Source organism: Calonectris borealis, chromosome 16 (genome assembly GCF_964195595.1).
Source record: "Calonectris borealis chromosome 16, bCalBor7.hap1.2, whole genome shotgun sequence".
Taxonomy (NCBI): domain Eukaryota; kingdom Metazoa; phylum Chordata; class Aves; order Procellariiformes; family Procellariidae; genus Calonectris; species Calonectris borealis.
In genome coordinates, this window is record NC_134327.1 from 17,285,115 (window position 1) to 17,311,503 (window position 26,389).

The window sequence follows — 26,389 nt, forward strand, 5'->3', positions numbered from 1 at the left end:
GCAGAGGGGGAGGAGGGGTCCCAGGGCGGAGGCCGCGGGGGAGCCCAGTGCTCCTGGCAAGCAGCTCCCCGGGAGCTGAGCCCGCCGGCCATGGCAAGTGCAGCAGGAGGAATTAGAGAAACAAAAAGACTACGGTTCCCTTCACTCGTTCTACATTGGCTTTATCTGACGTTTTCCCCTTCCCGCTGCAAAGAACAAGAGGGCCCTTCACGAAGAGGCTCCCCCCGGGGATTTCTCACACCCCAGGCAGACCCGGGTCCCTGTTGCACGGAGGTTGTGCAGGGCCAGGAAGACGGGACTTTTCCCGTGGTCCCGGGAAGGTCCCTGCCAGCGGCTCGGGGGCGGCTCTCCCTGCACTGGGCAATGGGCAGCATCCTCCCCCCAGCACCAGGCGTGCACCGTGCTGCGCCCCGCTCCTCTGCCCGCTCGCCCTGCTGTTGGACTGGTTTCTAGGTTTCATGCGTGGGGTGTGGAGGGAGGGAGGAAAGGAATTGTGCGGTGAGGGAGGGAACAGGGCTTCTTTGGTTGCAATTTGTTTAAGTCTGATTTGAAAATTGATCTCGGTCTTGCACGAAGGCAGTTGGGGCAGATGTCAGCTGTGACGAAGAAATGGAACGATTTCAGTCTCGGGTGCAGCTGGCTCAGGTGGGCAGGGGCCGAGATCGCTCCCGCGAGCACCCCCGTGCCGGACCCTCGTGCCGCTTTGGTCCCTGGGTGAAGGCAGCCAGACCCACGGCTCTGGGGAGGCTCTGTGCGGAGGACGTCGTCTGCTCCTAGTGAGGGCCCAAATTCATAAACAAAAAGAGAAACTGATACAAATCAGCCCATAAAAATGAATATGTTAAAGGGACAGCCTGGGTCTGCCTCAGCGATAACTCGGCACTGCAGACGTTAAACCAGCCTGCTCTGAATAATGGCTCTTCTGGAGCCTGAAGTATCCTGAGGGTTGCCAGGACTATTACTTATCTTCCGTTACTTTTCCCCCCCCAAATATTGAATTTTCTGCTTTTAAAAATATGGATGCAATTTGCCCCATGCTGCACCTGCCTCCTGCAGCGCTGGCCTGGGCTGCAGTTTCCCTGGTAGATGCAAACAGTGAGCAAGGGTTGGCCCAGGAGAGGCTGAAGGTGCGATTTGCTGTGAAGCGTCGTTTCCAGGGGCTGATCTGGGGTGGTTGTCCCGCTGCGCAGGAGGGGGTGCGGGATGAGCCCACGGCTCGTCCTGGTCCCGGCTCTCACCGCGGCCGCGTGCGCTCTGCTTTGCCGGGCGCCCTCCAGCCAGCTGATGGGGATTTGAGTCTGTTCATCAGTGCAGGCCGCGGGAGCAGGCTTTCCTCCGGAGCTTCTCCTCCCCAAGGTGTGGGGAGGATGCAACAACTGTAAAAATCTCCTGCTGAAGTTTCAGTGCCAAGCAACAAAAAATAGACATCTCTGTAAGGAAGAGTTCTCAACATAGGGCTGCGCGGCTGCTGGCCTCGCGCCGGTGGCTGCTCTGGAGCCGGAACCTGGAGGGCTTTATACTCCCTAATTTAGGGAAGATTACCCTAAATTAGGGAAGATTGCTCTTCCTGGGTGTCTCGTGGGAGAAAGGGAGCGGGGTGTCCGTGCAAACCTGCCCTGCCTTATGCAGCGCGCAGCTCCCCGGCTCCGGCCGCCGCCTGCCCTGTGCCGGTGCAGGGCACAGCCGGGGCGAGGGACGCTGGCAGAGCTGTTGGCACTGCCCCGTACCTCGGGAGAAGCACCGGTTATCCCTCTGTGCTGCATGCCTTCGCTCCTCCTTCGGTTTTGGTGTTTTGTTTGCTTTTCTTTTAATCTCTCCGTGGCTGGGACACTGGTGGGGACCTGTACACCAGAGCTGCTCCTTTATGGCTGTGCCTGCTGGTCCCCTGCGGCCGCAGTGCTCTGTGGCAGTGGCTCGGCTGGCACCACGTGCAGCACATCGGCCACGCGAAGGCGAGGAGGAGCAGGGGGTGGTGCCTGGGGCTCGGGGACACCCCCGTGACCAGGGACAAACCCTCTGGGTGCCTCTTTGCTCCTGTTCACCTGGGCAGGTCAGGACATCTGATTCCCCCGTGACAATACGACCGGTGCATCCCTTGGATGACTCCCCCTTCGTGGTGGTCCTGTGGCCACCGCCTGTGGGGCAGTTGTGGGGAGGGGGTGCTCAGGCAGCCCTGTGTGCCCAGACGGCCGTAGGGGAGCTGTGAAACCCCGCAGGGCAGAGCATCCACGAGCACCGCTGGCGCAGAGGCGGTGACGGAGGCCTCTGAGCATCCGTGTCCCGTAGCCTCGAGGTGCATCAGTGCTCTGCGTCCTGCCAGCCCCACCGAGACCTGCCCGCTGCTCCCTGGCCCCTGCGTGGGAGCTGCCCTCACCAGAGGGACGCCCGGCGCGGGGTTAACAGCGTGCCAACCCCCCCGGCTCCCTGCCGAGCTGTCCCCCCACGCACCCCCTGCTCCCGCGCTTCGCCCCAGCCACAAAGCAGTTAATATTTGTTGATCGCAGCGGCGTGCTCGGCGCTCTGCGGCTCTCGGATGCAGCGCGATACTCCCCAGTCTCCAGGGATCTTGTGGCATTTTGCCCAGATGGCATCGGTCTGTGTCTCAAGGACATAACACGGCGCCTACGGCTCAGTGCAGCAGCGCTGGAGTGACAGATGAAGCCAGGGCGCTCCTTCGTCTCTGCCGAGAGGGAAGAAAAGCTCCTGAAAATGCCGGGTCTCCAGCCGGCCGCTCCCTTTCGCCTCCACGAATGAGCCGATACCCGGTGGCCGCCCGGGTTGCTTCGTGCAGGGGCAGCGCTGGCCGAGCACGCAGGGGCCCCTCTCCCCGCGGAGGAGAGGGCACGCTCCGCTCCTTCCCCTTCCGCCGGCAGAGCAGGTAGGTGAGACGTCCCCACCGTGCCCCTGCCACCGCGTGCCCGCCGTGCCCTGTTCTGCTGCCGCATGCCGGCATCATCCCTGCCCTGGCCCACCTTCACCCTTTTGGAGCGGCGCTGCCCGTGGGAGGCCGTTGCCGCTCCCTGGGGAGGGTGGCCCTGCCCTCTCCGCTGCCCGCCCTGCATGTATCTGCAGGCAGAGGGGGCCCAGCAGGCGCGGGGGGCCCGGCGATGCCATGGCTGTGCAGCAAGAGGCCGGGGCGCGGCGCAGGACATGGGCAAAGCAGCCGTGTGTGGGGCAGGGGGTGCAGCCGGGCGGCCGGCGTGGCTGCCTGGGGAGAAGGTGTGGGCTGCACAGGAGCCCACGCGTTTGTTTTCGATTGCGTCCGCCATGTCCTGGGCTTCCCAGCAGCAGTGTGGGGAGAGGGGCTGCAAACCTGCACCGGCGCAGGAGCTCCCGCTCCATCCACAGCCCGTGCATGGAGGGGGGCCATCAGCAGCACCCTAGGGACCCTGCTCCGTGGGCTTCCTCCGTACCGACTCACCCCCCACGCTGACAGCACCAGAGCTGTTAAATCCTGCCCTCCTGGGCCTTCGAGCATCGAGGAGATATGTGTGATTTCAGCGGGTGCCAGCATGAGGGACAGCTTGGTGTTTTGGGGACAACCGGAGAAGCATTTTGCTGCACTTGTGCCGCAGCCATGGCTGGGTGCGGGGGGTTTCACGGTGCACCGGAGGGAGGGGGGTGCACATCCTTCCCACCCTGTGCCAGCAGCATGGCCATGACACCAGCCGTGTCCTTCCTCAGCTGAGTTTTCTCCGTGCGTTGGCCGGCTGGAGCCAGCGGGGAGATGACGACGTGGGGACGGGAGCAGCCCAACCCTGAGCAGGAGCTGCTCTCGGGTGGAAGGCTATGGCCACGGGTCACCCGTTCAGTGACCACTCGGGGAGGGACCCACCACCAGACAATGGGTGACAGCCTCTTGCGCCGCCATGGGGTCCCAAGGCTGGTGGTTGTACCTGTCCCCGTACAGGTGGACCCTGTCGCTACAACAGCGCATGCGGGAGAGCTGCGTTCTTGTGTGCTTCGGTGGGTGCGTGTCCGAGTTTGGGGGGGACAGAGGTGACCCGGTGTGCGAGGTGGTGGGTGTGACATCCCACCCCAGGCCTCAGCCAGGCTGGCACGGCAGAGCTGGCCCGCGGGCGCCGAGAGCTTTAAGTTGCCTGATCCTGGTGGTTTTCCACCCCTTTTGGCTCTCCCGGAGTGGGACAGTGCTGGCATTGATCCCCCTCCCCGTCGGCTGAGCCGCCTCCTCTTGCACCACCCAAAGCCCTCGTGATGCTCAGGAACGCAGCGAGCCCCTGTTTCGGCGGTGGCACACACCGAATTCACCAACAGAACCGAGCACGCCCCGCTGATGGCGATGAGGCGCTGGCCCCCTCACCCGACGCGTGGTGAGGTGCTGGCACGGCCGCCGGCGCTCTGCCCACACCCCGTGCCGGCAGCGCGCCGGTGCTGGGAGCGGGAGCTGCAGCCACCCGGCACCCCTGTGCAGGAGCCACCCTGTCCCTGCCACGCATGTGGCTGATTTAATACGAAATGAAAATTGGGTTTGGTTTTGTCTTTTTTTCCCCCTTTCCTCCGGCGTGTGGCCAATGAGTGTTCCCTTGCCACGGTTCGTTAGAGCCCGGCACAGCCGCAGACACCCGTTTCCAGTGGCTGCCGTGTGCCGGGAATGCCAATGAAGCTGCCGGCACGCCACACGCAGCAAACTGCAGAGTGTGTTTGTCCTGAATGCAGAATAATTAATGGTTTAGGGGAATCAAGTGAATTATGCCGGAGCTGTTGCCCAATTAGTTAAACTAATTGTGAAGTAAGGAGAGCTACCAGGGACCCGGTGTCCGGGCGCCCCGTGGCAGCCGCGGTGTCCCCGTCGGCACGCAGACCCAGCCCCGCTGCAGGAAGGGGGCCAGACCCGAATCCTCTCTGCAGAGCCGAGGTTTCAGCTTTTCTGTACTGCTCAGTTTTCATAGGGAAATTTTTCTCATTTATCTGATTTGTGTTTCTGTGTACGCGCAGATCTGGATGTTTAATTTCAGCCCGCCGATGCCCAACGGGGCTGTGGCTGGTTTGTAGCTCGCTCCTTTGACCAAATATCACATCCCCCCTTGCCAGGTCTGGCCCCCGCGCGGTCGCAGTCCCTGCGTCCTGCCCGCCGCACTGGGGTGTCGCGACTCTTGCTGTCCTTGCCGATAGCGTGAGCAGCCCCCTCCGGTCTTGCAGGCGCCAAGGGGGAGGTCGTGTCAGGTGGGGGGGGGGGAAGAGATGTTTAATTTGTGGGATCGCAGAAATGTATGTGCCCTGTTACTTGCTGCTCGAAATGAAGAAAATTTCAAATAATGCAAAATTCTGCACTTAACATGGCAGGAACAAGCCTTCCAAAGCTTCCTGCTGCTAATTCTGGCTGCAAAAAAACCCACCATATATATATGTATTTTTATACATACATGTATATGTATATACATCAGGTGTATTGTACGTATATACATTTCTACATGGGTGGAAGGGTGGGGGAGCGCCCTGCGCGCCGCGGTGCCGCCGGGCTGCGGGACCAGCCCTGGGCTTTGTCCGGGCGGCGCGGCAGGGACGGGTGGGCGCTCACTGAGTTGTGCTTCCCCCCGTATTCGCTGTGACAGATTACAGCTTGATAGAGCCACAAACACCGAATAGCAACAGAGGCGTCAATTTAGTTATTAACAAAGGATGGTATTCAAATGGCGCTGGCACGGCTCCAAGGCGCAGGAGCTTATGAGGAGCGCGGAGGGTGTATTAAATATTCATCGAAATCTTGGCATTTCGTCCCCATCTCTCGCTCTCCCGCCCCCTCCCCCGAAATTATTTGGTTCTAAAGGTTAGAAGCCTACTTCAAAAATTAATTATTTCATTAACGCCTTATAAATTAGATTTTTACAACTAAGTTTTTTAGGGTCGACGCGAAATGGGTCGTAGTGGCACTTCATCAGGTTTGCTCGTCACGTGAGCCCTGACCCTGGGCACGTGACAGTGCCGACCGATGCTCACGGCAGCATGTGACCCTAAATGCTACGTGAGCTCAAAAAAAAAAAAAATTTAAATACAAAAATATAAGCAGGTCTGTCTCCTGCCTTCACCTGCCCTGTCGTAGTTGAGCCGTACCTGCCGCCCGGAGACTGGCGGGCGCGGGGAGCTCCGTGCCGCCGCCGCGCTGCGAAACCCTGCCCTCCAATTTGGCACCACGGCTCCCCATTTGGTAAGTTAACAGATACTTCCAGCAATTAATTGGCGCAGCTCTGCCGGCGCTGCTCATTAGCATGCAGGGCGTGAGCGGGCGCTCCGCCGCGTGCAGCCTCGCGCCGCTGCCGCTCCGCGGGAACCGCTCGCCGGCCCCGACGGACCGTGGCACTGCCCTTCGCGGGGGGCTCGGGGCGGGGGTCATGCGTTGGAGTTTGCGTGGGCTCGCCGGCGTGTGTCGGCGTCTCCGTCCTCCTGCCCGGCGCGTCCCGCCGCCTGCCTCCACGCGAACATTGCGATGCTCCACAAAGGGCTCCTTGCGGGCGGGGGTCAGGGCGTCCCGCGGCCGCCGGCTTTTGCTGCCTCCACGCTAGGATTTAAAAAATGACGTGTCCTGAGTGGGGTGGGTTTGGGGGGGCCGTTTCCCTTTCCTTCCGCATCCGAGGGGCGGTTGGTGCCGGGTGCTCACAGCGCCGGTGATCCGCGCCCGCCACTGATGCTGTTCAGCCCCACCGGCGCCGCGCTGCTGGTCCCGAAGTGGCGGCTCTCAGACAATGCGGGTTTTATTTCGGCGCTCGGCTGGTGCCTCGGCGCTCCCCAGCGATGTCCCCGCCAGGGGTGGGGCCGCTCGTTCTCCCCCACGAGCCATCGTGTGGGAACAGGGGCTGAATCCGTAATGCCGGGAGCACCGGTGCCGGCACCGCGCAGCCCCAGCCTGGAAGGGGCCGGAGGGAGCCGGCGGCCGGTCAGCGGGTGCGGGCGATGCCGGCCGCCCGTCATTAGGATGCAGGTCCATCGCCATCTCCCTGGAGACCATGGGAAAGGAGGGCTGGGTGAATCGGTGTCTGGTACGGCTGGCAGCCGTGCTGGGAAGAGGGCAGCTGCGTGCAGGCGCCGAGGGGCGCGGATGAATTACTGCCCCTGTTCAGGCAGAAGCCTTTGTTCCCCGCGCATTGTCAGCGGAGAAGCGGGAGAGAAAAGTAAAATGGCTCAGGCGCAGCCCGCGATGCCGGGCAGACAATGGGCCGAGCCCGGCTCGCAGATCGGGCCATGCCGCAGAAGCCGCCGTAGTTTTAAGCATTGGTAACAATTTTTTTTTTTTGTCCTTGAACTAATTATCCACAAAAGCTCTTTCGAGCTGACACCGAATATGAATTGCCAGTCTGGTGTGGCATTGTAACTGTAGTGATCCCATATTTAATACTCGGGGCATTCCTGGGCAATCATTAGTCCCTTTGTGCCGCTGAAGGAAGCCATATGTTTCAGAGACATCTTTAAAGATGCTTGCAGAAACAACAAAAAAAGGGATTTCTGTGTGTTGCTGAATGCGGCTGCCAATCACCCGGCGTCCCGCGCCGGCTCCCTTGTGCTCGCCTGGAATGCGAGGCGGCGGCGGCAGCTTCGGTAAATACGGGCTGGTGTTTGTAGTCGGGATTTGCCGTCTGAGGGAATGAGCTATGCAAGCTTTTAATTGGCACGGGTGTCCGCCCTGCCCCTTTCTCACATTTGCTGGCTCTCCCAAGTCTAACTCTTTTTTAATTCGATCGCGAGGAAGCGGCATCCATGGCGTCGCTGCTTGAGAATAATTTTTCTCTGCTGCTCGTACAGATTTTCTTTGACTTGCAGCCAGCTGTTCCCGTGAACGAGCACTTAAACAAACAAACAAGTGACCTGGGCCCTGCCGCGCCGCGCCGTCCCCCGGCTCATTTCTCCAGCTCTCCCCGTAAGAGTTTGCTCAGACCCCGTATTTTTATTCGGTTTAATTGGCTCCGTAATAATTTTGTGGCAAGCAATTCTGCTCCCATCAGAACCTGCTCATGTGAACGTTCCCCTGTGGTACGAAGGAGATAAGTAATGAGGAAAATTGATCCCCGCCAGCTGCACGGGCCCCGGCGCAGGCGTGCGCGGCACAGCCAGGGCGGCAGGGCTGGCTGCGCCCCGCGCTGTCTGCCGGCACAGGGGTGCGACCGGCTGCCGAGATGGATGTTTTCAGGGAAATAACCCGGGTTGCACAAGGCTGTGGCTGCCGCCAGCCCTGCAAAGGGAGAGGACGTGTGAAGTCGTGTTCAGCTGGTTCATAACTTACAAGGGCTTTTTGAGGGCTGGGGTTGGGGGGGCTCCGGCTCGGGCAGCAGCAAGCCATGCCGCGGGGAGCCCTGCGCCGGGGCAGCTGCAGACGCTGTGCTCAGGTCGCAGCCTGCGCGTCTCCCCACGGGGCACCTCAGGCTCACCTGCACCCCGAGAGCAGGAGCTGGTTCCCGGGGTCCCTTACACGGTGCGACCGAGGGGACGTGGTGGAAGCCCCTTGGCGTCTCTCCATGTGCTGTGCGAAGCGCGCAGCCCGCCCCGTTGCACACCGATGCCCTGGTATGCACGTGCAGCCCGTGTCCTGCGCAGTCTCGCTGCCGGTCTCACCGCGCCTGTAGCTGCAGGCATGGCTCCTGGCGGGTGCCAGGACGTCAGCGTTGCCTCTCGGCTGGGCGCCGAGGCGGGCAGGACCACTCCTGGGTGCAAACCTCCAGCCGTGCGCCCCTTGTGCTGGCCAGCCAGTGGGGCGGCCGAATTCCACTGCAGCAACACCCCAAACCGCAGTCAGACACAGGCTGGATCAGCGCCCAGCGGAGCGGTGGGTCCTCCCCAGCCCCACCCCGTGCAGCTTCCTCCCCTCTCCTCCTCCTCGCCCCCATCGCCTCCCTCCCAGCTCTGGGGCTGGCGGGGGGCTGGCAGCAAAGGCCCACCTCGTGGGGACCAGCTCTGGCACTCTGCGCTCTGCTCCTGTCCCGCCGGGCTGTGCCCAGCTCCGCGGGGAGGACGGGCTCCCAGGGCTGCCCCGGGCACTTTTCTTTCAGGCTTTATTGCTGCCTTCCAGAGCGGTTCTCATGCAGATCACCCTCCTAAGGAGCTCAGAGAGCTGCAGATCGGCAGAGATACCCCATGCAAAGAGGGGACACAGCCACGCTCCGGGAGCCATCTGGGTGCCAGCACCAGGGACCTTCCCCCAGGACAAGGGACCTTCCCTCGGGACCTGACCTCGACTGTCACACTGGGATTCACCCAGGCGCGCCGACCACACGGACCTCGTGCAGTGTGGGTCCCGCAGCTGGCTCCGCTTCTGCGTTTGCTTCATCGCTGCGGGTGCCACCGACATTAAACGTTCAAACGCGAGAGCTGAAACCCTGTAGGAAGCCAGAACTCTGCCGAGAGCCCCAGGACCTGTCTGGGCCCCGGAGTTTCCCAGCCCTTGCCAAGCCCAGGCGATGCTGCGCAGCCTGGGTGGCTCCGGCTGGGGAGATGGGCACTGCCCGCAGCTGAGGGCGGCAGGAACCAGAGGGCAGCCCTCCACCATTAGCATGAGGAATTAAGAATGAATTCATCAAAGGCTGTTAACAAATGGTCGGTAATTAAGAAGGCTACTAGCAAATGGAGAGTTTGCTGTGTGCCGCCCCCCGGGAGGCTGGCAGGGGATCTGGGCTGGGGATCGGGAGAGGCGTCCCTGCCATGTGCGACGTGCTGTGGCAGGCGTGCAGGCGTGCTTCGGGGATACCGATGTGGGGGGAAGGAGTCCACGGGGCGGACAGCCTCACCGCTGCTCATGCCTCGGGAAGAAGGGCCGGGACAGAGGTCCCGGGCTCGGCACAGTTCGTTCAGCTAAAGCTGAATTTTCTCACAGAGATCCATGCCTGCTGCTTCCCGTCCTATGGACAGGGGACACGGAGCAGCTTTTTCCTTTGCAGAGAGTTGAGCAGCCCTTGGGATAGCAGCCGCTTCTGGGGACGGTTCATATGGCCTTTGCCCCCGCACGGGGCAGGGATGGACAGGACCCCAGCCGCAGGAGGAGCTTGGTGAGGGGAGCTGGCTGTGCTGCTGGGGAGACGAGCAGCCAGCAGGAGCAGGGCTCACCGAAGGCGGTTTCACAGCTAAGGCTCTGGCTGGTGCTTCGTGGACTGTGGTTTTATTTCTCCTCCTGCTCCTCTTCTCTCAGCCAAATGAGCCCAGTTCCCGTGGTTGTTCCTCGCACCCTGTTCCCTGTCCTCCGACCGCCCTTGGCTCCCCTCCGGCCCCTCTCTGCTGCCCACGTCCTGGACATGCATCCTCCGAAGCTGGTCGCGGTGCAGCGCCGAGCCGAGCAGGGAGGCAGAGCTTTGCGGCAGCGCATCCCGCTGTGCCTGCCCTTTTCATGCCCAAGCCCCAGGCGTTTGTGACCACCCGAGCCCTCTGATGGGCTCTTGCTCCGTTTCTGAGTCCCGGCTTGGCTGCTCTTTGAAGGGGCCCCCCGGGGCGGAGGGCTACCTCCCATGGAGGGCGGCGGTGGGCTGGAGGGCGAGGACCGTGCTGGGGTTGCTTGTCGAGGCTCTCGGTGAGCAGCTCAGCCCCGCTGCAGCCCTGGTGGGGTCGTGGCGATGCCGCAGGGCGGCTGCGTGGGGCACCCGTGTGTGTCTGTGTGCTCTGCAGCCGGGGTGAGGCATGATTCATAATGCCAGCAGCTGCCTGGAGCCACGTCTGTACCCAGCTCCAGCACTGCCACCCCCCTGTCCTCGCGGGGACAGCCGAGGCTCGGAAGAGGCCGGTGTGGAAAAACCTCAAGCATTTGGGAAATGCGTGTGACAAGCAGCAGAACCCACCCGAGAGCGGCTCCTGGGGTGGGGGGGGCCGCCGGCCCCCTCGCAGACTTTGCGCTGAGCCTCCGCACTGCTGGGGGGAGCCCGGGGCTGGGCTCATGGCAGCACCGCCGGTGGGGCCGGGGGGTCTGCGGGGTGCGGGGGGAGCCGAGGCAGGGAGAGCTCTGCAGGCACCTTCTGCCCGGCTCCCTGGGGAGCGCCGGCGCCCGGCACAGGCAGGGCTGGGCCAGGGCCTCCGCTCCGGCCGCCAGCCATGGAAGGCCGCAATTTCTACAGCTCAGCCTGGGCACGCTGCGTAGGATTGTCTCTGTGGGCCTTCTGTTTGCTTCTGCGCGTTCGGATTTACGTCCAGCCTTCTCTTGTGCCGGAGTAAAACCCGGGGATCCCTTTCTTTCCGTGATGCAGTGCCACATGGTGTAGGAATGGATTTAAACCCACGTGGGCAAAGCCCGTCCGTGGTCCCGTCAGAGGAGGGTCCCCGTCCCCCCGGCGCCGGGCTCTGCGCTGCCCAACGGGCAGAGTCTCCCGCTGCAGTGCCCTGCCCCCTCCAAGCGCTTGGTCTTGTTTTAAGCAACAACCTGCGCCCCAGCCCCTGCCCCCCAGCCCTGCCAGGCCCTCGACGCCCCTCGGGAGCCGCAGACCAGCCCCCGTCCTCTGCCCCCGGCTGCCCCCGGCTCGGGGCTGGGGCACCCCCCCGCCACGGCTCCCCGCCAGCCGGGGGGATGGCCGCATCCCCACCCTCATCTCCAGGCGTCCCCGTCCGCTCCGCCTGGTCTCCGGGTTCCCCATCAAACAGCCGGCACACAAAGCAGACTCTCCATCTTGATTTAATAAGTAGCTGGAAATGTCATAAAAGACGTGATAATAAAATATCAGATGCAGGAAAATGACTAGCTAAAAGGCATTTAAAAAAGGGAAGAGTGTAAACGCAGTAGATTAAGACACTAATTCCCATCCCTTGTATGTTCTCCATCTTTCCTGTGTCTTGACAGACAGAAATAAATGCCCCCTCTTCCTGCGAAGCACTATCTGCCTCTCTTTGCTGTATTGTAACCACGGGGTGCCCACAGCTGTAACAGCCCATTTATTCTCAAGATTTGACGCTTTATCACTTTCAAAGGAGCGGCTCGGCTAGTTCATCATGCATTCCCACTGCAAGCGCTTGCACTTAAAGGGCAGATAGAATTCTGATGGTAATGGCTAAATTTGATTTTTGACGCTCTGAAGTATCTCTGCAAATTAAAGACCTGCAATTTGTGCCTTTGTTTAGACCATGCAACAAGGCAACAGGAACAAAGACAAAAACCAAAATGAAAAATAGTTCACATGAGTTTGGAGGAGCCAGAGGGTCCCTCTGTAACTCGGGCTCTGTGAAAGTAAGGGCTGTGGTTGGTTTTTTTTTCTGGTAAATGTAGCTTTGAACTGAATAAAATGCCAGTAAATTCCCAAGCCCAACACCAGTGCAATAAAGACAGGAGCCAGATCAGCAGCTAAGTGATGGATGTGTTAATGTTTTAATAGGCCGACCACCTCATAAATAATTTGCTCAGTTCTAGAGTAATTGACCTGGTCACAGTGGTAATAAAGGGCTGTCCCCTGGGCTCTTGTTCAAAGGTTCAGCAAACCCTTCCAGAGAAAGTCTTAAGTGGCTTTTAACAATATATATTTTATATTGTTACAGTCTAGTACCCTGCTAATTCCGCAGTCAGTGCAAACACCATCAGTTCAGCTCTGTGGATATTTCAATTAAAAAAACCAGAGATGATAACCGAGAGCGACTTTTGCTGGGTGAGCTCTTTGTTTGCTCTCCGGTGAGCGGGGAGCTGTGCGCGGAGCATCCCTCCGCCCAGCGCGGCTCCGTCGGGAGGGACGCAGCCTGCGGCGGTGCCCGGCACAGGGGATGGGGTGGGCAGCCAGGCTGGGGGGCCGCTTCCCGGGAACGTGAAGCCAGGCCACCGGGGACGGGGCCGCCGATGCCGGCTATCCCGGGCAGCAGGAGCAGCCGGAGCCCAGCCTGCAGTGCGGGGCTGGGGGCCGGGGCTCTCCCGGGGTGTTCCTCTTGTGTACTGGGTATGCTGCTTGGGTACTGGGCAGTCCTCTTTCATACTGGGTTTTCCTCTTGTGTACTGGGTATGCTGCTTGGGTACTGGGCAGTCCTCTTTCATACTGGGTTTTCCTCTTGTGTACTGGGTATGCTGCTTGGGTACTGGGTACTCTTGGGGCATACTGGGTATTCCTGTCATTTACCAGGTATTCCTCTTGTGTACTGGTTATTCCTCTTCCGTGCTGGATATTCCCGATGCATGCTGTGTACCAGTTTCCAGTGCTGGCACTGGAGCAGCTTTACTCGGCCTGGGGCAGGGCTGCTGCTTTATTATTAGGGTTTCTAACCTTTGCTATCGTGGGGTCAGGCGGTTCGTGGCATCTGCAACTCCACCCATAGCTATAGTGTGTTTCTTTTAAATTTTTCCGCGCTGTTAATTCGAGCTTAACAGAACTCCGCTGCGTCCCAGCAGGCCGATGTTGTTTTAACCGCGTGGTGCTGCGGGATTTGTCCCACCAACCGCTTTGCTGTGTCTGTGGGATGGGCCAACGTGGTCGTGTTTCTGTAGCTGCAAATAAGGAAGACACCAAACACGGAGTTATTTGTCAAACAAAATCAATGGCAAACATCTCCAGCATTGCACCTCCAGTACGAGGATGTAATTAAGTTTGAGACAATGCAGAAACACCCCCGATCTGGAAGGCGGATCAGCAGCCCCCCCGGCTGCCCAGGCAGGTCTGTTCCCCACTGCGGCAGCGTGGGGTGGCAGGGACAGCCTGCAGCGCCCATCCTCGGCGCTGGCTCCCAGCCGCTTCCGTACTCTGATGGGCAGAGGCAGCCGGGGAGCAGGACGGCCCGGCTGTAGCTGCTCTCGGCGCCGGCAGCCCCGACCCACAGCACCACAGCGCTTCACGTGCCTTATCCGGGGTGACTTTTTAATGCCACGTAAAACACCGCTGCCTTCAGCCCTGGCTTTTCTGTCTACCTGGGATCACCGCTGCAGGCACCCAACGGAGGCGGGCAGCTGCCGGGCAGCGGATTCACCCCGCCGCACACGCCGGCATAAATCGCCGTGTCTCGGGAAGGCCCACGCCGCAGCTGGGTGCGATAACTAAACTGAACTGTGCCGCCCGTAAAACACCGTTGTGGTCAAACGTCCCGCTGCTCTGCACCGGCTCCACACGGCAGGGCCTGGAGCCATTTCGTGACTTAAAGCTGCAGTCGTTAGCGCTGGAGGTCCTGCCTTAGGGGTGCAGGGGCCACTGGTGTTCCCCAGCAGATCCCAGCCCTCGGGAGGCTCCCGTGCCCCTGGCTGGCTCCGCGCTCGCCTGGGATACGGGTCCATGCGGAGGGGAGCCGGCTGGGAAGCCTTGCTGGGATGAAGGCTTCAGTGCGGGGCTGGGTGACTGCAGCTGCTGCAGCCGGGGGAGCGGCAGGAGGAGTTTTGGGTGCCCTCGAGCATGGTCACTGGACAGCCGGCGCAGGAGGCCGGCGGTCCCTGGTTTCTGCGGCAGCACAGCAGGCACCGCGGCAGCGTGTCCCCCCTGCAGGGACAGCGTGTCAATGGAGAGAGGCATTTTACCTGCCCAGCTCTGCCTCTGCAGGGGATGCTCCTCGCCAGGTGCCATGGCTGGGGGCCGATATCCGAATTAACGGGGAGAAGAAGGGCCCACAGCTGGGAGTCGGTGGGGATACCGGCAAGGGGCAGCGGGCTGGCAGGTTTGTTCACAGGATCGCAGTGTTTGGGGGAAATGGAAGCCCCCGTGAGTGCCGCTGGCAGGCCGGGTGCTGCTGCCATCGACCCGGCAGTGCCCGTCTTGGAGAAGGGACCAGTGGCCAAAAGGGGCCAAGCGGGAGAAGGGCGCTGACAGTGGCTTTGCATATTTGGTTTGCTACGTGCTGGCATGCTGGCTGTGCTCTGCGCCCGCTCTCGTGCCATCGCTGGTGGCGAAGCACCCCCCTCCCTGGCAGCCAGGAGCGTGGGCGCGAGCAGCGCCGCTTCGCCGCGTTGGCAGAAATCCCTCCTGGGAGCCCACCAGCCGTGGTGGGTGATTGGCACCGTGCTTTGCCCTCTGCTTCTCTGCAGGGACTGCTGAGCCTGCCCCGCCGGGGCTCCCCGGGGCTCTTCAGCACCCGCACACCGGCAGCAGAGCCCGGGAGCCCCCGGCAGCGGCACCCCCTCGCCAGAAGCATCTCTCCTTCTGAACGTCCCTTCTCCTCCCTGCCTGCCCTCCTGCACACACAGCCTCATCCCAGTAATCAGAGGCAAATGTGGCTGTAATGAAAAGTAAATTTAATATCCTCGCCCCTATTTTTGTAAATTACTGTAACCGTCAGCTACAGAATAAATGACACCTAATTACTGTTCGGGGAAGTTCACACAGAAGTGCTTCGCTGTGAGGTGATCATAGGGAAGCACCGTCAGTGACGGAAAATGAACAAGATGCCGGCTGTAGGAAACTGTAATTACAGAGGACTGACATACTGTGAGCTGTTTATGATAATGAAGTGGTGCATCAAATCAAATTAACCTTAGTTATTTAACACAGGATGCACCGAGGACTTGTCTCACTAGATGCTAAATCCAAAACCAGAGCGGTCGCTGAAGTCGGAAAAGCGGCTCAAATGCAGGCACGGGCGGTCGGTTTTATTTAAGCTATGTTTAGCGAGCAGCCGCTGCGGCACGTCGGGGCGGCCGGACTGCGCGATGGCGAGGGCTAGCGCAGGCAGAAAGCCGGCAGAGCCGCTGCCGGCAGCCTGGGGTGCCACGGCGCTGCTGGGGAGCCCCACTGCTGCGGCCGGCTGCACGCTTGCGGGGAAGCGCCCACGGCAGCATCGCTGAGCGAGCCGCCCCAGCCGCCGTGGCCTCCGTGCCCCCCACCATGCGCCCCTTGCTCTGCGCTACGCCGACGGCCCCGTGCTCGCTTGCCGCTGGAGCGGAGCCCAGGCAAGGTTGGTATCCCGCCCCGCGAGAGGTAACGAAAGCCAGGGGTGTTTTCCCTTAGTCCGGCAGGGTCTGGCTGGGGGCAGCAGGATGCTCCCCTGCCCGGAGTGCCGGGCACGCTGCCGGCTGCTCCCGATTCTAGGGCAAAGGATGCAAATGCCACTGTACTCTTGTGAGAGGGTTTCATTTGCCCATCTCTCCTCCCCACGAAGGCTGCGGTGCTCGCTGCTGGAGGAGTGTTCCCGTCGGGATCCCTTCACACTGATGGGTGAGTAACCTTTCAAATTAACTCAAACGCTCTGTTAAAGATTAATGAGCTTTCTAAACAAGGGTCCCTTCTGTGCGCCGGGCTGTTTGCAGCGCTGCACATTCCTCTCCGCCGGAGGAAGGGATTGCCGCGCCGCAGCCGGGGAGATGCCGGCACAAGCTCAGTTGGGGCCGGGGGGCTCCCGAGAGCACCGTGGCGAGGGGAAAAGGGGCAAATACACATCGTGACAGTGGTTCTGTAAATAATGTTAAAAGGTTGTTTGTGTCAGTGGTGTTTCTTTGGTTAAACGGAGGAGGTGGGAGAGCCCTGGCCCCGGCGGCAGGGATGCTGGCCGGGCTCGGGTCGCTCTGGTGTAGGCAGAGCCGCACTGGCTTTGCAAGGCAGGAGTGGTTGATGCGGGCAGGGAGGAGAGCTGGCGAGCAGGGCACGGCACCGCAGCGGGCAGCTGCCTGCTGGCACAGCTCAACAGTGCACATGCGCTGCCGGGGCAGAACTGAAGGGCGAGAAAAGGAACCAGCCTGATTAAAATGCCTCTTGCCCTGGCTCGCAGTGCCCACGTCCTGACGGCCGGCTGGCTTTCCGACTACCTGATTCGCTTCTGAACATTTTGTTATGGGTTGTTTTGAATTGGTTTGTATGAGAAAATATTTGCTCAGTGCCCTGCGTGCCTGGGGGGCCTCTGGGGACCCTCAGGGAAAGGATTCCTCTGCAGAACTTCCCACCTGTTGGAAAAACACAAATTGCATCTCCAGCGAAAGTCTTTCCTCTGTGTAATTCAAAGTGTTTGATGGATTTTGGAGTACCTGCAGTCAGATTCATCCTGAGTTATATTTTTGCATATCTTTCTGTTTATCAGATTTTAAAAAAAATATTACTACTGTCTTTTCTACTTTCCAGCAAGAACAGTTTTCATCCCCCCACAGGCATGCACGCACACCCCCGCACAAGCACGGGTGCCCAAACAGGCAGCAAAGGGCCGAGCAGGCAGGTAGTGGAGGTGGGTGACGCTGCGGTGGCCCTTTCGGGGGACATTTCCCCAAAGGCTCCCCCCGCACGAGTCGGGGCCGGGCGCGGGGGCCGGGTGGGCACCAGCTGGCCGGGAAACCGACTGCCTGGCCTGGCTCCCTGCCAGAGCGCGGGATCTTGCCCGACGTCATTTACAGTCGCGCTGAGCTGCACTGGCGCTTCTCCGAGCCCTCTAATCTTCACCCTGTACTGGTGGCTCCCCTGAGTATAAATTAGCACCCCAGGTGTCTTCCCAATAACTCCTCCTCTAATGCTGGCTTTGAGTCCTGGTTCATGGTGGAGGGCACCGGCTTTTGTGGTTACGAGTTCATTTTGCTTCTTTCCATCAATATGAAAATGCCTTGTGAGTCCTGAGAGTTAATCACTATTGTAAGGGAATAAAGAGAGGCGATTTTCTCTAATCCGCTTTAAATGGCCTCCAGATGAGGGCTTGAACAAAGATGACTAATGACAGACATGATTAAACTAATTTAGTAGGTGAAGCTTTGATGGGAGCCCTCCCAAGCCCAGGTACAGCCTTGGGGGACCGTGCACTAACTCTCCATGCTGCAAATGCAGACCTCCTTGCTGTCATACTTGAATTAAGCAAACCCATCATTTTTTGTTTTGTTTTGACCAGAGGATTTCCTTTTTTTATTGAAAATATTTTTGTCTATTTTCTGCAAACCTTTTACTTACCACTGCCAAATATGATCTCACTAATGGGATACTAAGTCTAGATTCACTTAATAGCCAGCTACATCCCTCATACTTATCCATTACCTCTCATCAAAGGGTTCCCTCTGAACATGCATTTGTCTTTCGAGAACTGATAACAGTGATGAAATATAAAGTCAGTGAAATGTGTCTGAGGACCTCTCCGAGGAAGATGCATTCAGCTCAGGAAACCTGTTGTAAGCGGTGGTACCAGGCGCAGCACGGCTGCAGTCCGGTTCCCTTTGGATAAAGCACGACCGCAGCGCCGTGCCGTGCGGGGAGCGGGCGCCGAGTGGACGCAGCCCTACGGTCCCTGAGCGGGCAGGGCCCTGTGGGCCCCCTGCAGAGCCCTGCGGTCCCCGGGCAGGGCCAGCGGCCCGTGCGCTCCGTGGCTGCCGGTGCAGCGGGCTGCAGGTGCGAGCGCAGGGCAGCATCGGGTCTGTGCTGCAGCGCTTACCGCTGCGATGCAGCTTTGGGGTGCAAACTCTCCTCCCTAGGAAATTCCCTGGCAGAGCGGAAGTCTTGCAAGGCCGATGTGAGGCCAGGGAAGAGGCATGCGAGAGACCAAGACGATGATGGGGTTTGAATTCAGGCTCCACTTGAACGACTCTTGAGCCGACCGCCTGTTGTGGCCTTGGGCAGCTGCGGAGCCTTCCCATGCTCCCGTCCTGCAGCAGGCCGTGCTGCTTATTCCTCTGGGTCTAGAGAGCACAAATTAGCTACAATTTATGAGATACTTGTAAAAAGTTGAATCTAACTGTTCAAGACTGTTGTTGTTATTAGCACATGCTACTTTCAAAATATCGTTGTTGTGTCAGGGCACGAGGATTCCAGCAGCACTTTTCCCGTACAAAAGGCACGTATATCCTGGCTGCTGTGCTGCTGTCGAACCGAAGCCGTCAGTGAAAGTCAGTACGAGGCGGCCAAACAGATTGGCCCGACAAACGACCCCCGCGGCTCGGCCGGGACTCGCATCCTCCGTGCATTACTCTGGTAATTACTGACTGCCGCTTGCAGGCGGTGAGCAGGACTCTGCTCAGCCCTGCTCCTCTTCTGGTACCGGGGGCAGCTTTATGTCGGTGTTCACCCTTCTTGGTCCTCACGCGGGCACAGGGCAGGGGTCAGCTCCGGCTGGCAGGTGGCATCGCCGCAGCTGGGATCGCCTCGCCGGGGACGGCTCGTTTGCAGCAGGACGGGGGGATCACGTTAGCAGGGCACGTGTGTCAGTAGCGAGGACTTCAGGTGGCACTTGCAGCAACGGTGGAGTCCAGTTGTGTAAGCGCGCTTGACGCGGGGAATGAGCTGCACGGTGAGCTGTGTGCTGGGAGCAGCCTCCTGCCCTCGGTGGGGTTAGCGGGAAGCCCTGCGTCCCCTTTGCCAGGAGAGGGTCAACGGGAGAGCCCCTCTGGCCGCCTCTGCTGTGCTTTACTGTGTGCCGCGGCCCTGGCCTGTCCCCGTCACCTCCCCGTCAGGCGCACGCCGGCCTCCAGCCCTCGCCCGGGCGCCTTCCCCAGCCTCGCATCGCTCCTGCTGCCCCTCTGCCCCTGCAGCACCCTCCTGCGCAGGACGCGGTCCCTCCGCCCTGCTGCTCCCAGGGTGCTCGCTGCCTTTCCGCAGCATCCCTGGTGCCGCCTTCTTTTCTTTCTTTTCTTTTCCTTTGACCACTCTTCTGCCTTTTATGAAGCTGCCCGGCTGCGACGGCTGGGTTCTCCCTCTGCCGCCACAGCAAACGCCGGCCGGACTTTGCTCAGGAGCAGCACGACGGCGTCCAGGAGGAGCGCTGCGTGGGCATGCTGCTGCCACGCTGGCTTTGAGTAGTCCTGCCCGTTACCTTGCATTACCTGCGATTTCGGGTGGCACGCGGTCACTCCTCTCCTGGCTCACCCCTGGTGACTTTGGGAACACCTCGGGCTCTGGCAAAGACCTGAGGACACAGGGCTGTCCGCCTCCTTCCTCCCTTAACCCAGCGCTTTGCTTTCCCTTCTCTGCCAGCACTGGTCTCTCTCCCCTTTGCTTTAAGGGTTGCCCTCGCCAGTGACCACGTGTCCCCCCGTGCCCTGAATCCTTGCGGGAAGCTGCAGCCTCTCCTGCCTGCTGCTCCTGGATAACGACACTGCAATATGCTTTCACTCACCAAACCATAATCTGTTCTTCCAGTTAATGAACAGCAATGGATCCCCTTCTAGGCCTATTAAATACCAAAACCTGCACAGAGAAAAGTGTAAGAATACGCAGAACAACATCAGGGTGTCCCATCCCTTCCCCGCAATATTGGGAGTGATTAATGTGACGCTATTGCTGTCCATCTTGCTTTTGTTTAATTATCATTTTTGTATTGTTCGTGTCTCTGGAGACCCGATCTGGCGGGAATGGCTTGATGGATTATGTATGAAATCCAGGTCAACACGTCCAAGTATTACTGCCTCATAATTTGCTGCGCCACAGAGGCCAATATAGATGCCTTGTGTTATTAATTATACCAATATATTTTCATGAGTAATGTGATTAATTAGGCTGTATATATTGCAGTTGCAGGCCTGTTCTGTTGCTGTGTTTGTTCTTGGATGGAGGTGGCTGGCTCAGAGAGCAGGCAGCAAAATCTGTAGCTTGGACTCGGTCTCGTTCCTTCTCTTCCAGAGCGTTCAGGGGAAAAATAAAATTCCATACGCTGCACTTCGCATGCCAGGGAGCCACGAGGCAGCGGGGGAGAGGAAAGCGGGGCTGCCTCCGGCCACGGTCGCAGGGCGGCTGGTCCCGGGAAGGGCCGGGCGCTGCCGGGGCTCTCCTGGCTGCGGCTGCCACCCGAGATGCTGCCCAGAGCCGGCTGCCGGGCTGCAGCGTCAGCTCCCGGGGACCGGGCGAACCTTGGGGTGGCAGGATGAGCAGGGAGATGCCAAACCAGGAGGCTGGAGGGGCTCTGGTGGGAATCCTGCCCCGGGGCTGCCCGCAGCACCGTGCCCGGGGCAGTCAGCGTCACAGCGCCCGGGCTGGCTCCCGCCGGCGTCTTGGAGCCCGGCACCGCGCTGGCCTCGCTTTTAGCACTGCAAGGGTGAACTACACTTGAAATAGATCAGAGAGACTCGTCTGCTCTCCCTGAGCTTCTTAAAAAGTGTATCAACGAAGTCACTCCTGTAACTCATTTTTATTTTCCTTTTACAAGCTCAAAGTACGGGATCTAAACCATGCTGAGCGTGGTCCCGTGCCGCTGGCTTACGACGCCTGCGGGGCTCGGGTTCACAAAGTGGTTTTAACCGTCACGGGCGATATCCTGATAAGCTGTTGTCAGTCTGCACGGTGTGAAGACAGCACGAAGAGATTGCAGCTTTGCTGCGGTGTGAAAATATTCACAGAAAACCAGATTTTTGACAAAAGCAGCAGCCTCCCCAGCTTGCTGGGCACGTTTGCTCAGCGTCGGGGCTTCAGCCTCCCTGGCAGCCCATGACCCGTGTCCCTTGTCATGTCACAGCTGGCACTGGGACCTGGGAAGTCCGTGGTTCCCCAGCTCAGCATCACCAAACCTCTGCAAAGCGCAGTGCTGGCCGGCCGGAGCCGGGCTCTGCCGGGTTTCCCGCGGGGCGAGAGGAACCTGCGCCTTGTTTTCTGCCTCTTGCTCTCAGAACTCTGCTCCCGGCATCACAGCGGAGCTGAAACCTCTTCTGTCTTTTGTTTCCATAAAGGTCAAAGAAGAGTCATCGTCCTTTAAGTGCCAAGAAGAGGCCTTCCACCCTCTGGTGCAAGAAGACTTTGAACAGTAAGGCAGCTGCTTTTTCTTCCCAAATGGTTGCTGCTTGATTGCATGTACATTGATTTTACTCTGGCCATTTTTTTTCCTTCTTGTCACAAGTTTGATTGCAAGGGTTTGTTTCTTTGCTTTTTCATGTAATTTAGCCCTGTCCGTCACACAAACAATCACACCGGTGATGGGGTATTGTCCTGTCCTCCCAGTGATGCTTCAAGATCTCGAGTTGCAATTTTCCCATCAAGTTATTCCTTCAGTGGGAACGGCAGGAACCGGGGGAGGGCAGTCCTGGCTCCTCTGGAGCCTCACTAACCCCTCTGAGAGCACCTGGGAGCCCTTCTTGCAGGGGCAAGGGCTGAATTGCAGCTCCATTGACCGGTGGTCCTGCAAGTACCCAGCCTGGGGATCAGGGCAGTTGGCAGCCAGCAGGCAGGGGGACCCCATTTCTGCGTGGTTTTACTGTCTCACTGGAAGGGGGTGACTTGTGCGCCTTGGGGGACTGAGGACAGCGAGCTGGCAGGGTGCAGGATCAAACCCAGTGTAATTAAGGCGGGCAGAAGCTGCTCCAGGTGGTCCCCTTGCCTCCCTGCCTGCAGAGGGAAGCAGGTACCAGAGCCCGTTATAGTTTCTGACATTTCCAGAGCGCTCTTCTTGCACCTTGGGGTGAAACCCAAAGCTTTTGCAGTGCTTTGGTGGACCCCGGGGGAGGCAGAGCCCCCGGTCGCTGTGTCACCGGCCGACTGCGGGAGGGCGGCACAGCCCCGTCGCGGGCTGGCTCACGGCCGAAGCGGCAGCAAGGGGATGTTTTGCTGCATGGTTTCATACAAAGGCGGAGAGCGGCACAGACACACAATGGGTCAGCTGCGGCTGTTTGGCTGTGCAGGACCTTGATTTAATTATGCCAATGGTTGCAACTGGCACCCAGCCTGACATGTGCAATCCCTGCCAGATCGCTGTTATGGATCTCCAGAAGCGCTGTCTCTGCGGCTCCCTGCAGCCGTCGTTCAGACGGTGCCGTTAGGCTCGGGCTCCCTGCGCTTCCCAGCCCAGCACGGCCACGCAGTGCCTCCGCCTTGGCATGGCCAGCAAAGCCCCCGGTGCAGGGGCTGTTGTACCGGCAAAACTGCATTAGCTGGGATCACTGATCCCGCGTGGGAGATGGGAAGAGACCCTGCCAGCAGCTCTGGGATGGTGCACACACTTTTTGCACGCTAGGAAAGATTTGCTATCTTGTGCGCTGGCATGCAGAAAAGTACCTAAGTGTGGCTGTAATGAAATGGCAGAAAAGTCGCAGCAGGCGCGGGATGGTGGGATTGCCTGGCGCTGCCAAAAGCTGCCTGCGCCGATCCTGCGCTGCGGCCACCGCACTCATCCCCCTGTACCGGGGCAGGGGGCGTGGGAAGCCCGGGAGAAGCACGGTGGCACCGTGCCGCAGCTACCGGCAGCTGCCCCGGTGGCAAGGTGACAGCCCGCCGGTGCGACGGGGAAATGGAGCAGAGTCAGCCATAAATTAGGCACGATGAGGGTGGGACACAGTAGCGGGCTCATTACCAACGAGGTCTCTCTTCAGGTCCTGCTGCATATTTATTTGTTTGTCCTGAGCTACGGGGAGTGCGAATCCCCGCTCTGCAGCAGCCAAGGGCAGGCACAGGCGCTGGCGGTGCTGCAGCCCTGGGCTCTCGGTGCCCGCGGCTGCGTGGGGCTGCGCTGCTCCGGGGGCTCCATCAGCAGCGTGGCCCCGTGGCTTCCCTCTTCCTTCTGGCCGGGGTGGCCCCTGCAAGCGGGACTGAGCCCCGAGGTGACAGCCCTGCCCCGTGTGTGGGGAGCAGGGCTGTGCCAGCCCACGTGGAAGCGGCTGTGGGTGCAGAGGACACCCCGAAGGGCACCGTCCGCAGCCACAAGAGCCTTTCCCAAATACGGGCACAGCGTCATCCACGGAGAAAAGCAGCATTTGTGTTTCTCATCAGGTCTCTGAAGTAGCTTGTGTTGTGTTTCTGGGTCCTACGCATCTTCCCTGACCCCAGGACGCACCAGGAGGGAAATAATGCAACTGGGAGCCCTTCCCTGGCCTGGGGACCTGTGCCGAGTTTGGACGGACGTGTGCGCCCTGCCCTGTGTCAGAGCACGGTGCTCGGGTCGTGGTGAAGGTGTTCTCCCCATCCTCCTCCCCAGCTCCGCCTGGAAGGCACCGGGGAGCTCAGCATGAAGTGAAACCTTGCCGAGATGGACCCACATGGTCCTGCCCGGGGATTCAGCCATAAGCCAGGGAGGAGCCTCCTTTATTCTACATTTAGTTCTTGGGACTGACCCCCCTCCCCCTGGGACAAGCCCGTCACTGAAAATGCCTTTTAGAAGCTCTGGTCACAGTCAAAATTAAATCAGAAAATGAACTATTACTCAAAGTGACTCGGAGTTGCTCAAGATTTATATGCTTTGGGCAGCTGGAGCTCCATTTGCCGGGATACCTGGGGAAGCCTCCGCCACTAGCACACCGTGACCGTTTGCAATTTCACACCACTTTAAACTCGCTCTCATTGAGATTGGGGAGATGAAAAATGTCTTTATTAAGGGAAGTCACAGGTCCCTGATTGGCTGCTAAATGTGTTTTAATGTGAGTTGGGAGGGCAGGAAGGGGTGCGGGGAGGGGGGCCCACGCTGGTCACTCAGCTCCCATGGGAGCCTGGCAGGGGCAACTCCAAACAAAGGATTTCTCTGTGGCTTTCCTACCACTTCGACCATCTCAAGATCATAGAATCATAGAATGGTTTGGGTTGGAAGGGACCTTAACGATCATCTGGTCCAATCCCCCTGCCATGGGCAGGGACACCTTCCACTAGACCAGGTTGCTCAAAGCCCTGTCCAACCTGGCCTTGATGATGATCCCCTTCCAGGGATGGGGCATCCACAACTTCTCTGGGCAACCTGTTCCAGTGCCTCACCACCCTCACAGTGAAGAATTTCTTCCTTATAGCTAATGTAAATCTACCCTCTTTCAGTTAAAAGCTATTACCCCTTGTCCTATCACTACATGCCCTTGTGAAAAGTCCCTCTCCAGCTTTCTTGTAGGTCCCCTCCAGGTACTGGAAGATTGCTATAAGGTGTCCCCAGAGCCTTCTCTTCTCGAGGCTGAACAACCCCAACTCTCTCAGCCTGTCTTCATAGGGGAGGTGCTCCACCCCCCTGGTCATTTCCGTGGCCTCCTCTGGACCTGCTCCAACAGGTCCATGTCTTTCCTGTGCTGGGGAGCCCAGAGCTGGACGCAGTACTGCAGGGGGGTCTGACCAGAGCAGAGCAGAGGGGCAGAATCCCTCGACCTGCGGGCCACGCTGCTGGTGATGCAGCCCAAGATAGGGTTGGTTTTCTGGGCTGCGAGCGCACACTGCTGGGTCATGATGAGCTTCTCATCAACCAACACCCCCAAGTCCTCCTCCTCCGCTCTCAAGCCATTCTCCACCCAGCCTGTATTTGTGCTTGGGTTGGTGGCATTTATTTTGGGCAAGGTGGCTTGATGAACTCTCCATCGCCCCTCCCAAGGTGTGGGAGGAGGTGACCTCTGCTCCGCAGCTGATGCTCTGGGTTCAGCGCAGAGCTGTAAAACATGGGGATGTCGGGAAGAGTGCAGGGCTCGGGTGTCCCCACAGGCCAGGACTCAGGTGTGCATCCCATCACCCATGCAATATTGCAGGTACTTGCATTCCCTTCTTTTGCGGCTCTGTTCCTTGTCCATAAATCTGCAGTAGTCCCACTGTAACGCTTCCTCCTGTTGCCAGCCCCAGTACTTGTCCGGCTCCTCTGCAGGGAGGTCTCCCAGGCTAACAAGCACCCTTTTCTGCAGAGACAGCAGAGAATATCCCGGAGCACTTGTTTGTTTCTCGCCATCTTTACCTGTTAGAGCATCTCCAGCTCCTGCGATCTCGCTGTGCCCACCTCGGGCTGAGCCGCGCCTTGCTGTTAGGGGCTCACCTACACCACGCTTCCTGAACAGCGGATGCGGTGTCAGTAGGAATATGAGGCTTCACTGGTGGATCCAAACCAGGCAGGATGCAAATGCTTACAAAAGCCGTAAAGGAGGAAAGGCAAACCTGCCTGGGAAGGCCTCGCTGGCGATGCTTCTCGCTGTCACCCGATGTGATCGTAGGGATGCATCCAGAAGTGCTTGGGCTGTGTTACCAGGGAGAGCAAACCCCCATCTCCTGCGGACGGCTCTGGCAGAGCATCTGTAGGGTCAGTCCTCTGCAACTGTGCAATTGTGGGGGATGCTGCCACGTTTTGGAGAGAGCGCGCCTTTCGGCACAAGCCCTGGTGACGATCGTGGGCTCGCTGGGCTGCTGTGCTCCTTCTGGAACCCCTGACAGTGTGATTCCTGGTGGTATCTCTTAATGAGTGACCCTCTGTACACAGATACCTGTATGCACACACGTGTACAACATGCTTTGATAATTTACTCAGTTAAACGCACCATTATTTGTGCTCCTACAAATACGAGGGTCTCCGTGACGGATCTCCCCCGGCATCCTGCAATGGCTCACACCTTGAGCAACTCCCATGCGTACAGCAGACATACAGCAGACGTGGACTGCGCGGTGGGTGTTTGTGCTTCCCGCTGCTCTTGTTTCTCCAGCAGACCTTTGTGGGTATTCACTCCCTAATGATCCTTTATTCTTGCATTTGTGTCTTTACTCCAGGAATCATGCACTAAACCTGGAGTGAAGTCAAGCACAGACCCTCCTCCCAGCTCATCCAGCCACAGTTTACAAAAGACACTGTTATTATCCCCGCATCCACACTCTCTAACCCTGTAATTAGATGCTTAGGCTATGATTGCCCCATTGTCCGCTGGATGGGTTTAATCATTCTTTTCTCCTACAGTGGCAATTTTGTTCCAATTAATTATTTCAGTTTGAAT

At 59.1% G+C, this 26,389-nt stretch overlaps 1 protein-coding gene across 1 annotated transcript in view; it reads left to right on the plus strand.

Moving 5' to 3' along the window:
* The first annotated feature begins 2,721 nt into the window (after window positions 1–2,721).
* Window positions 2,722–26,389, plus strand: part of TNRC6A (trinucleotide repeat containing adaptor 6A) — a 97,029-nt gene continuing 73,361 nt past the window's right edge. The window contains exons 1-2 of the mRNA XM_075165608.1: window positions 2,722–2,878; window positions 21,422–21,495. The gene's annotated coding sequence lies outside the window, so the exon portion shown is untranslated. The remainder of the gene's footprint in view (window positions 2,879–21,421; window positions 21,496–26,389) is intronic.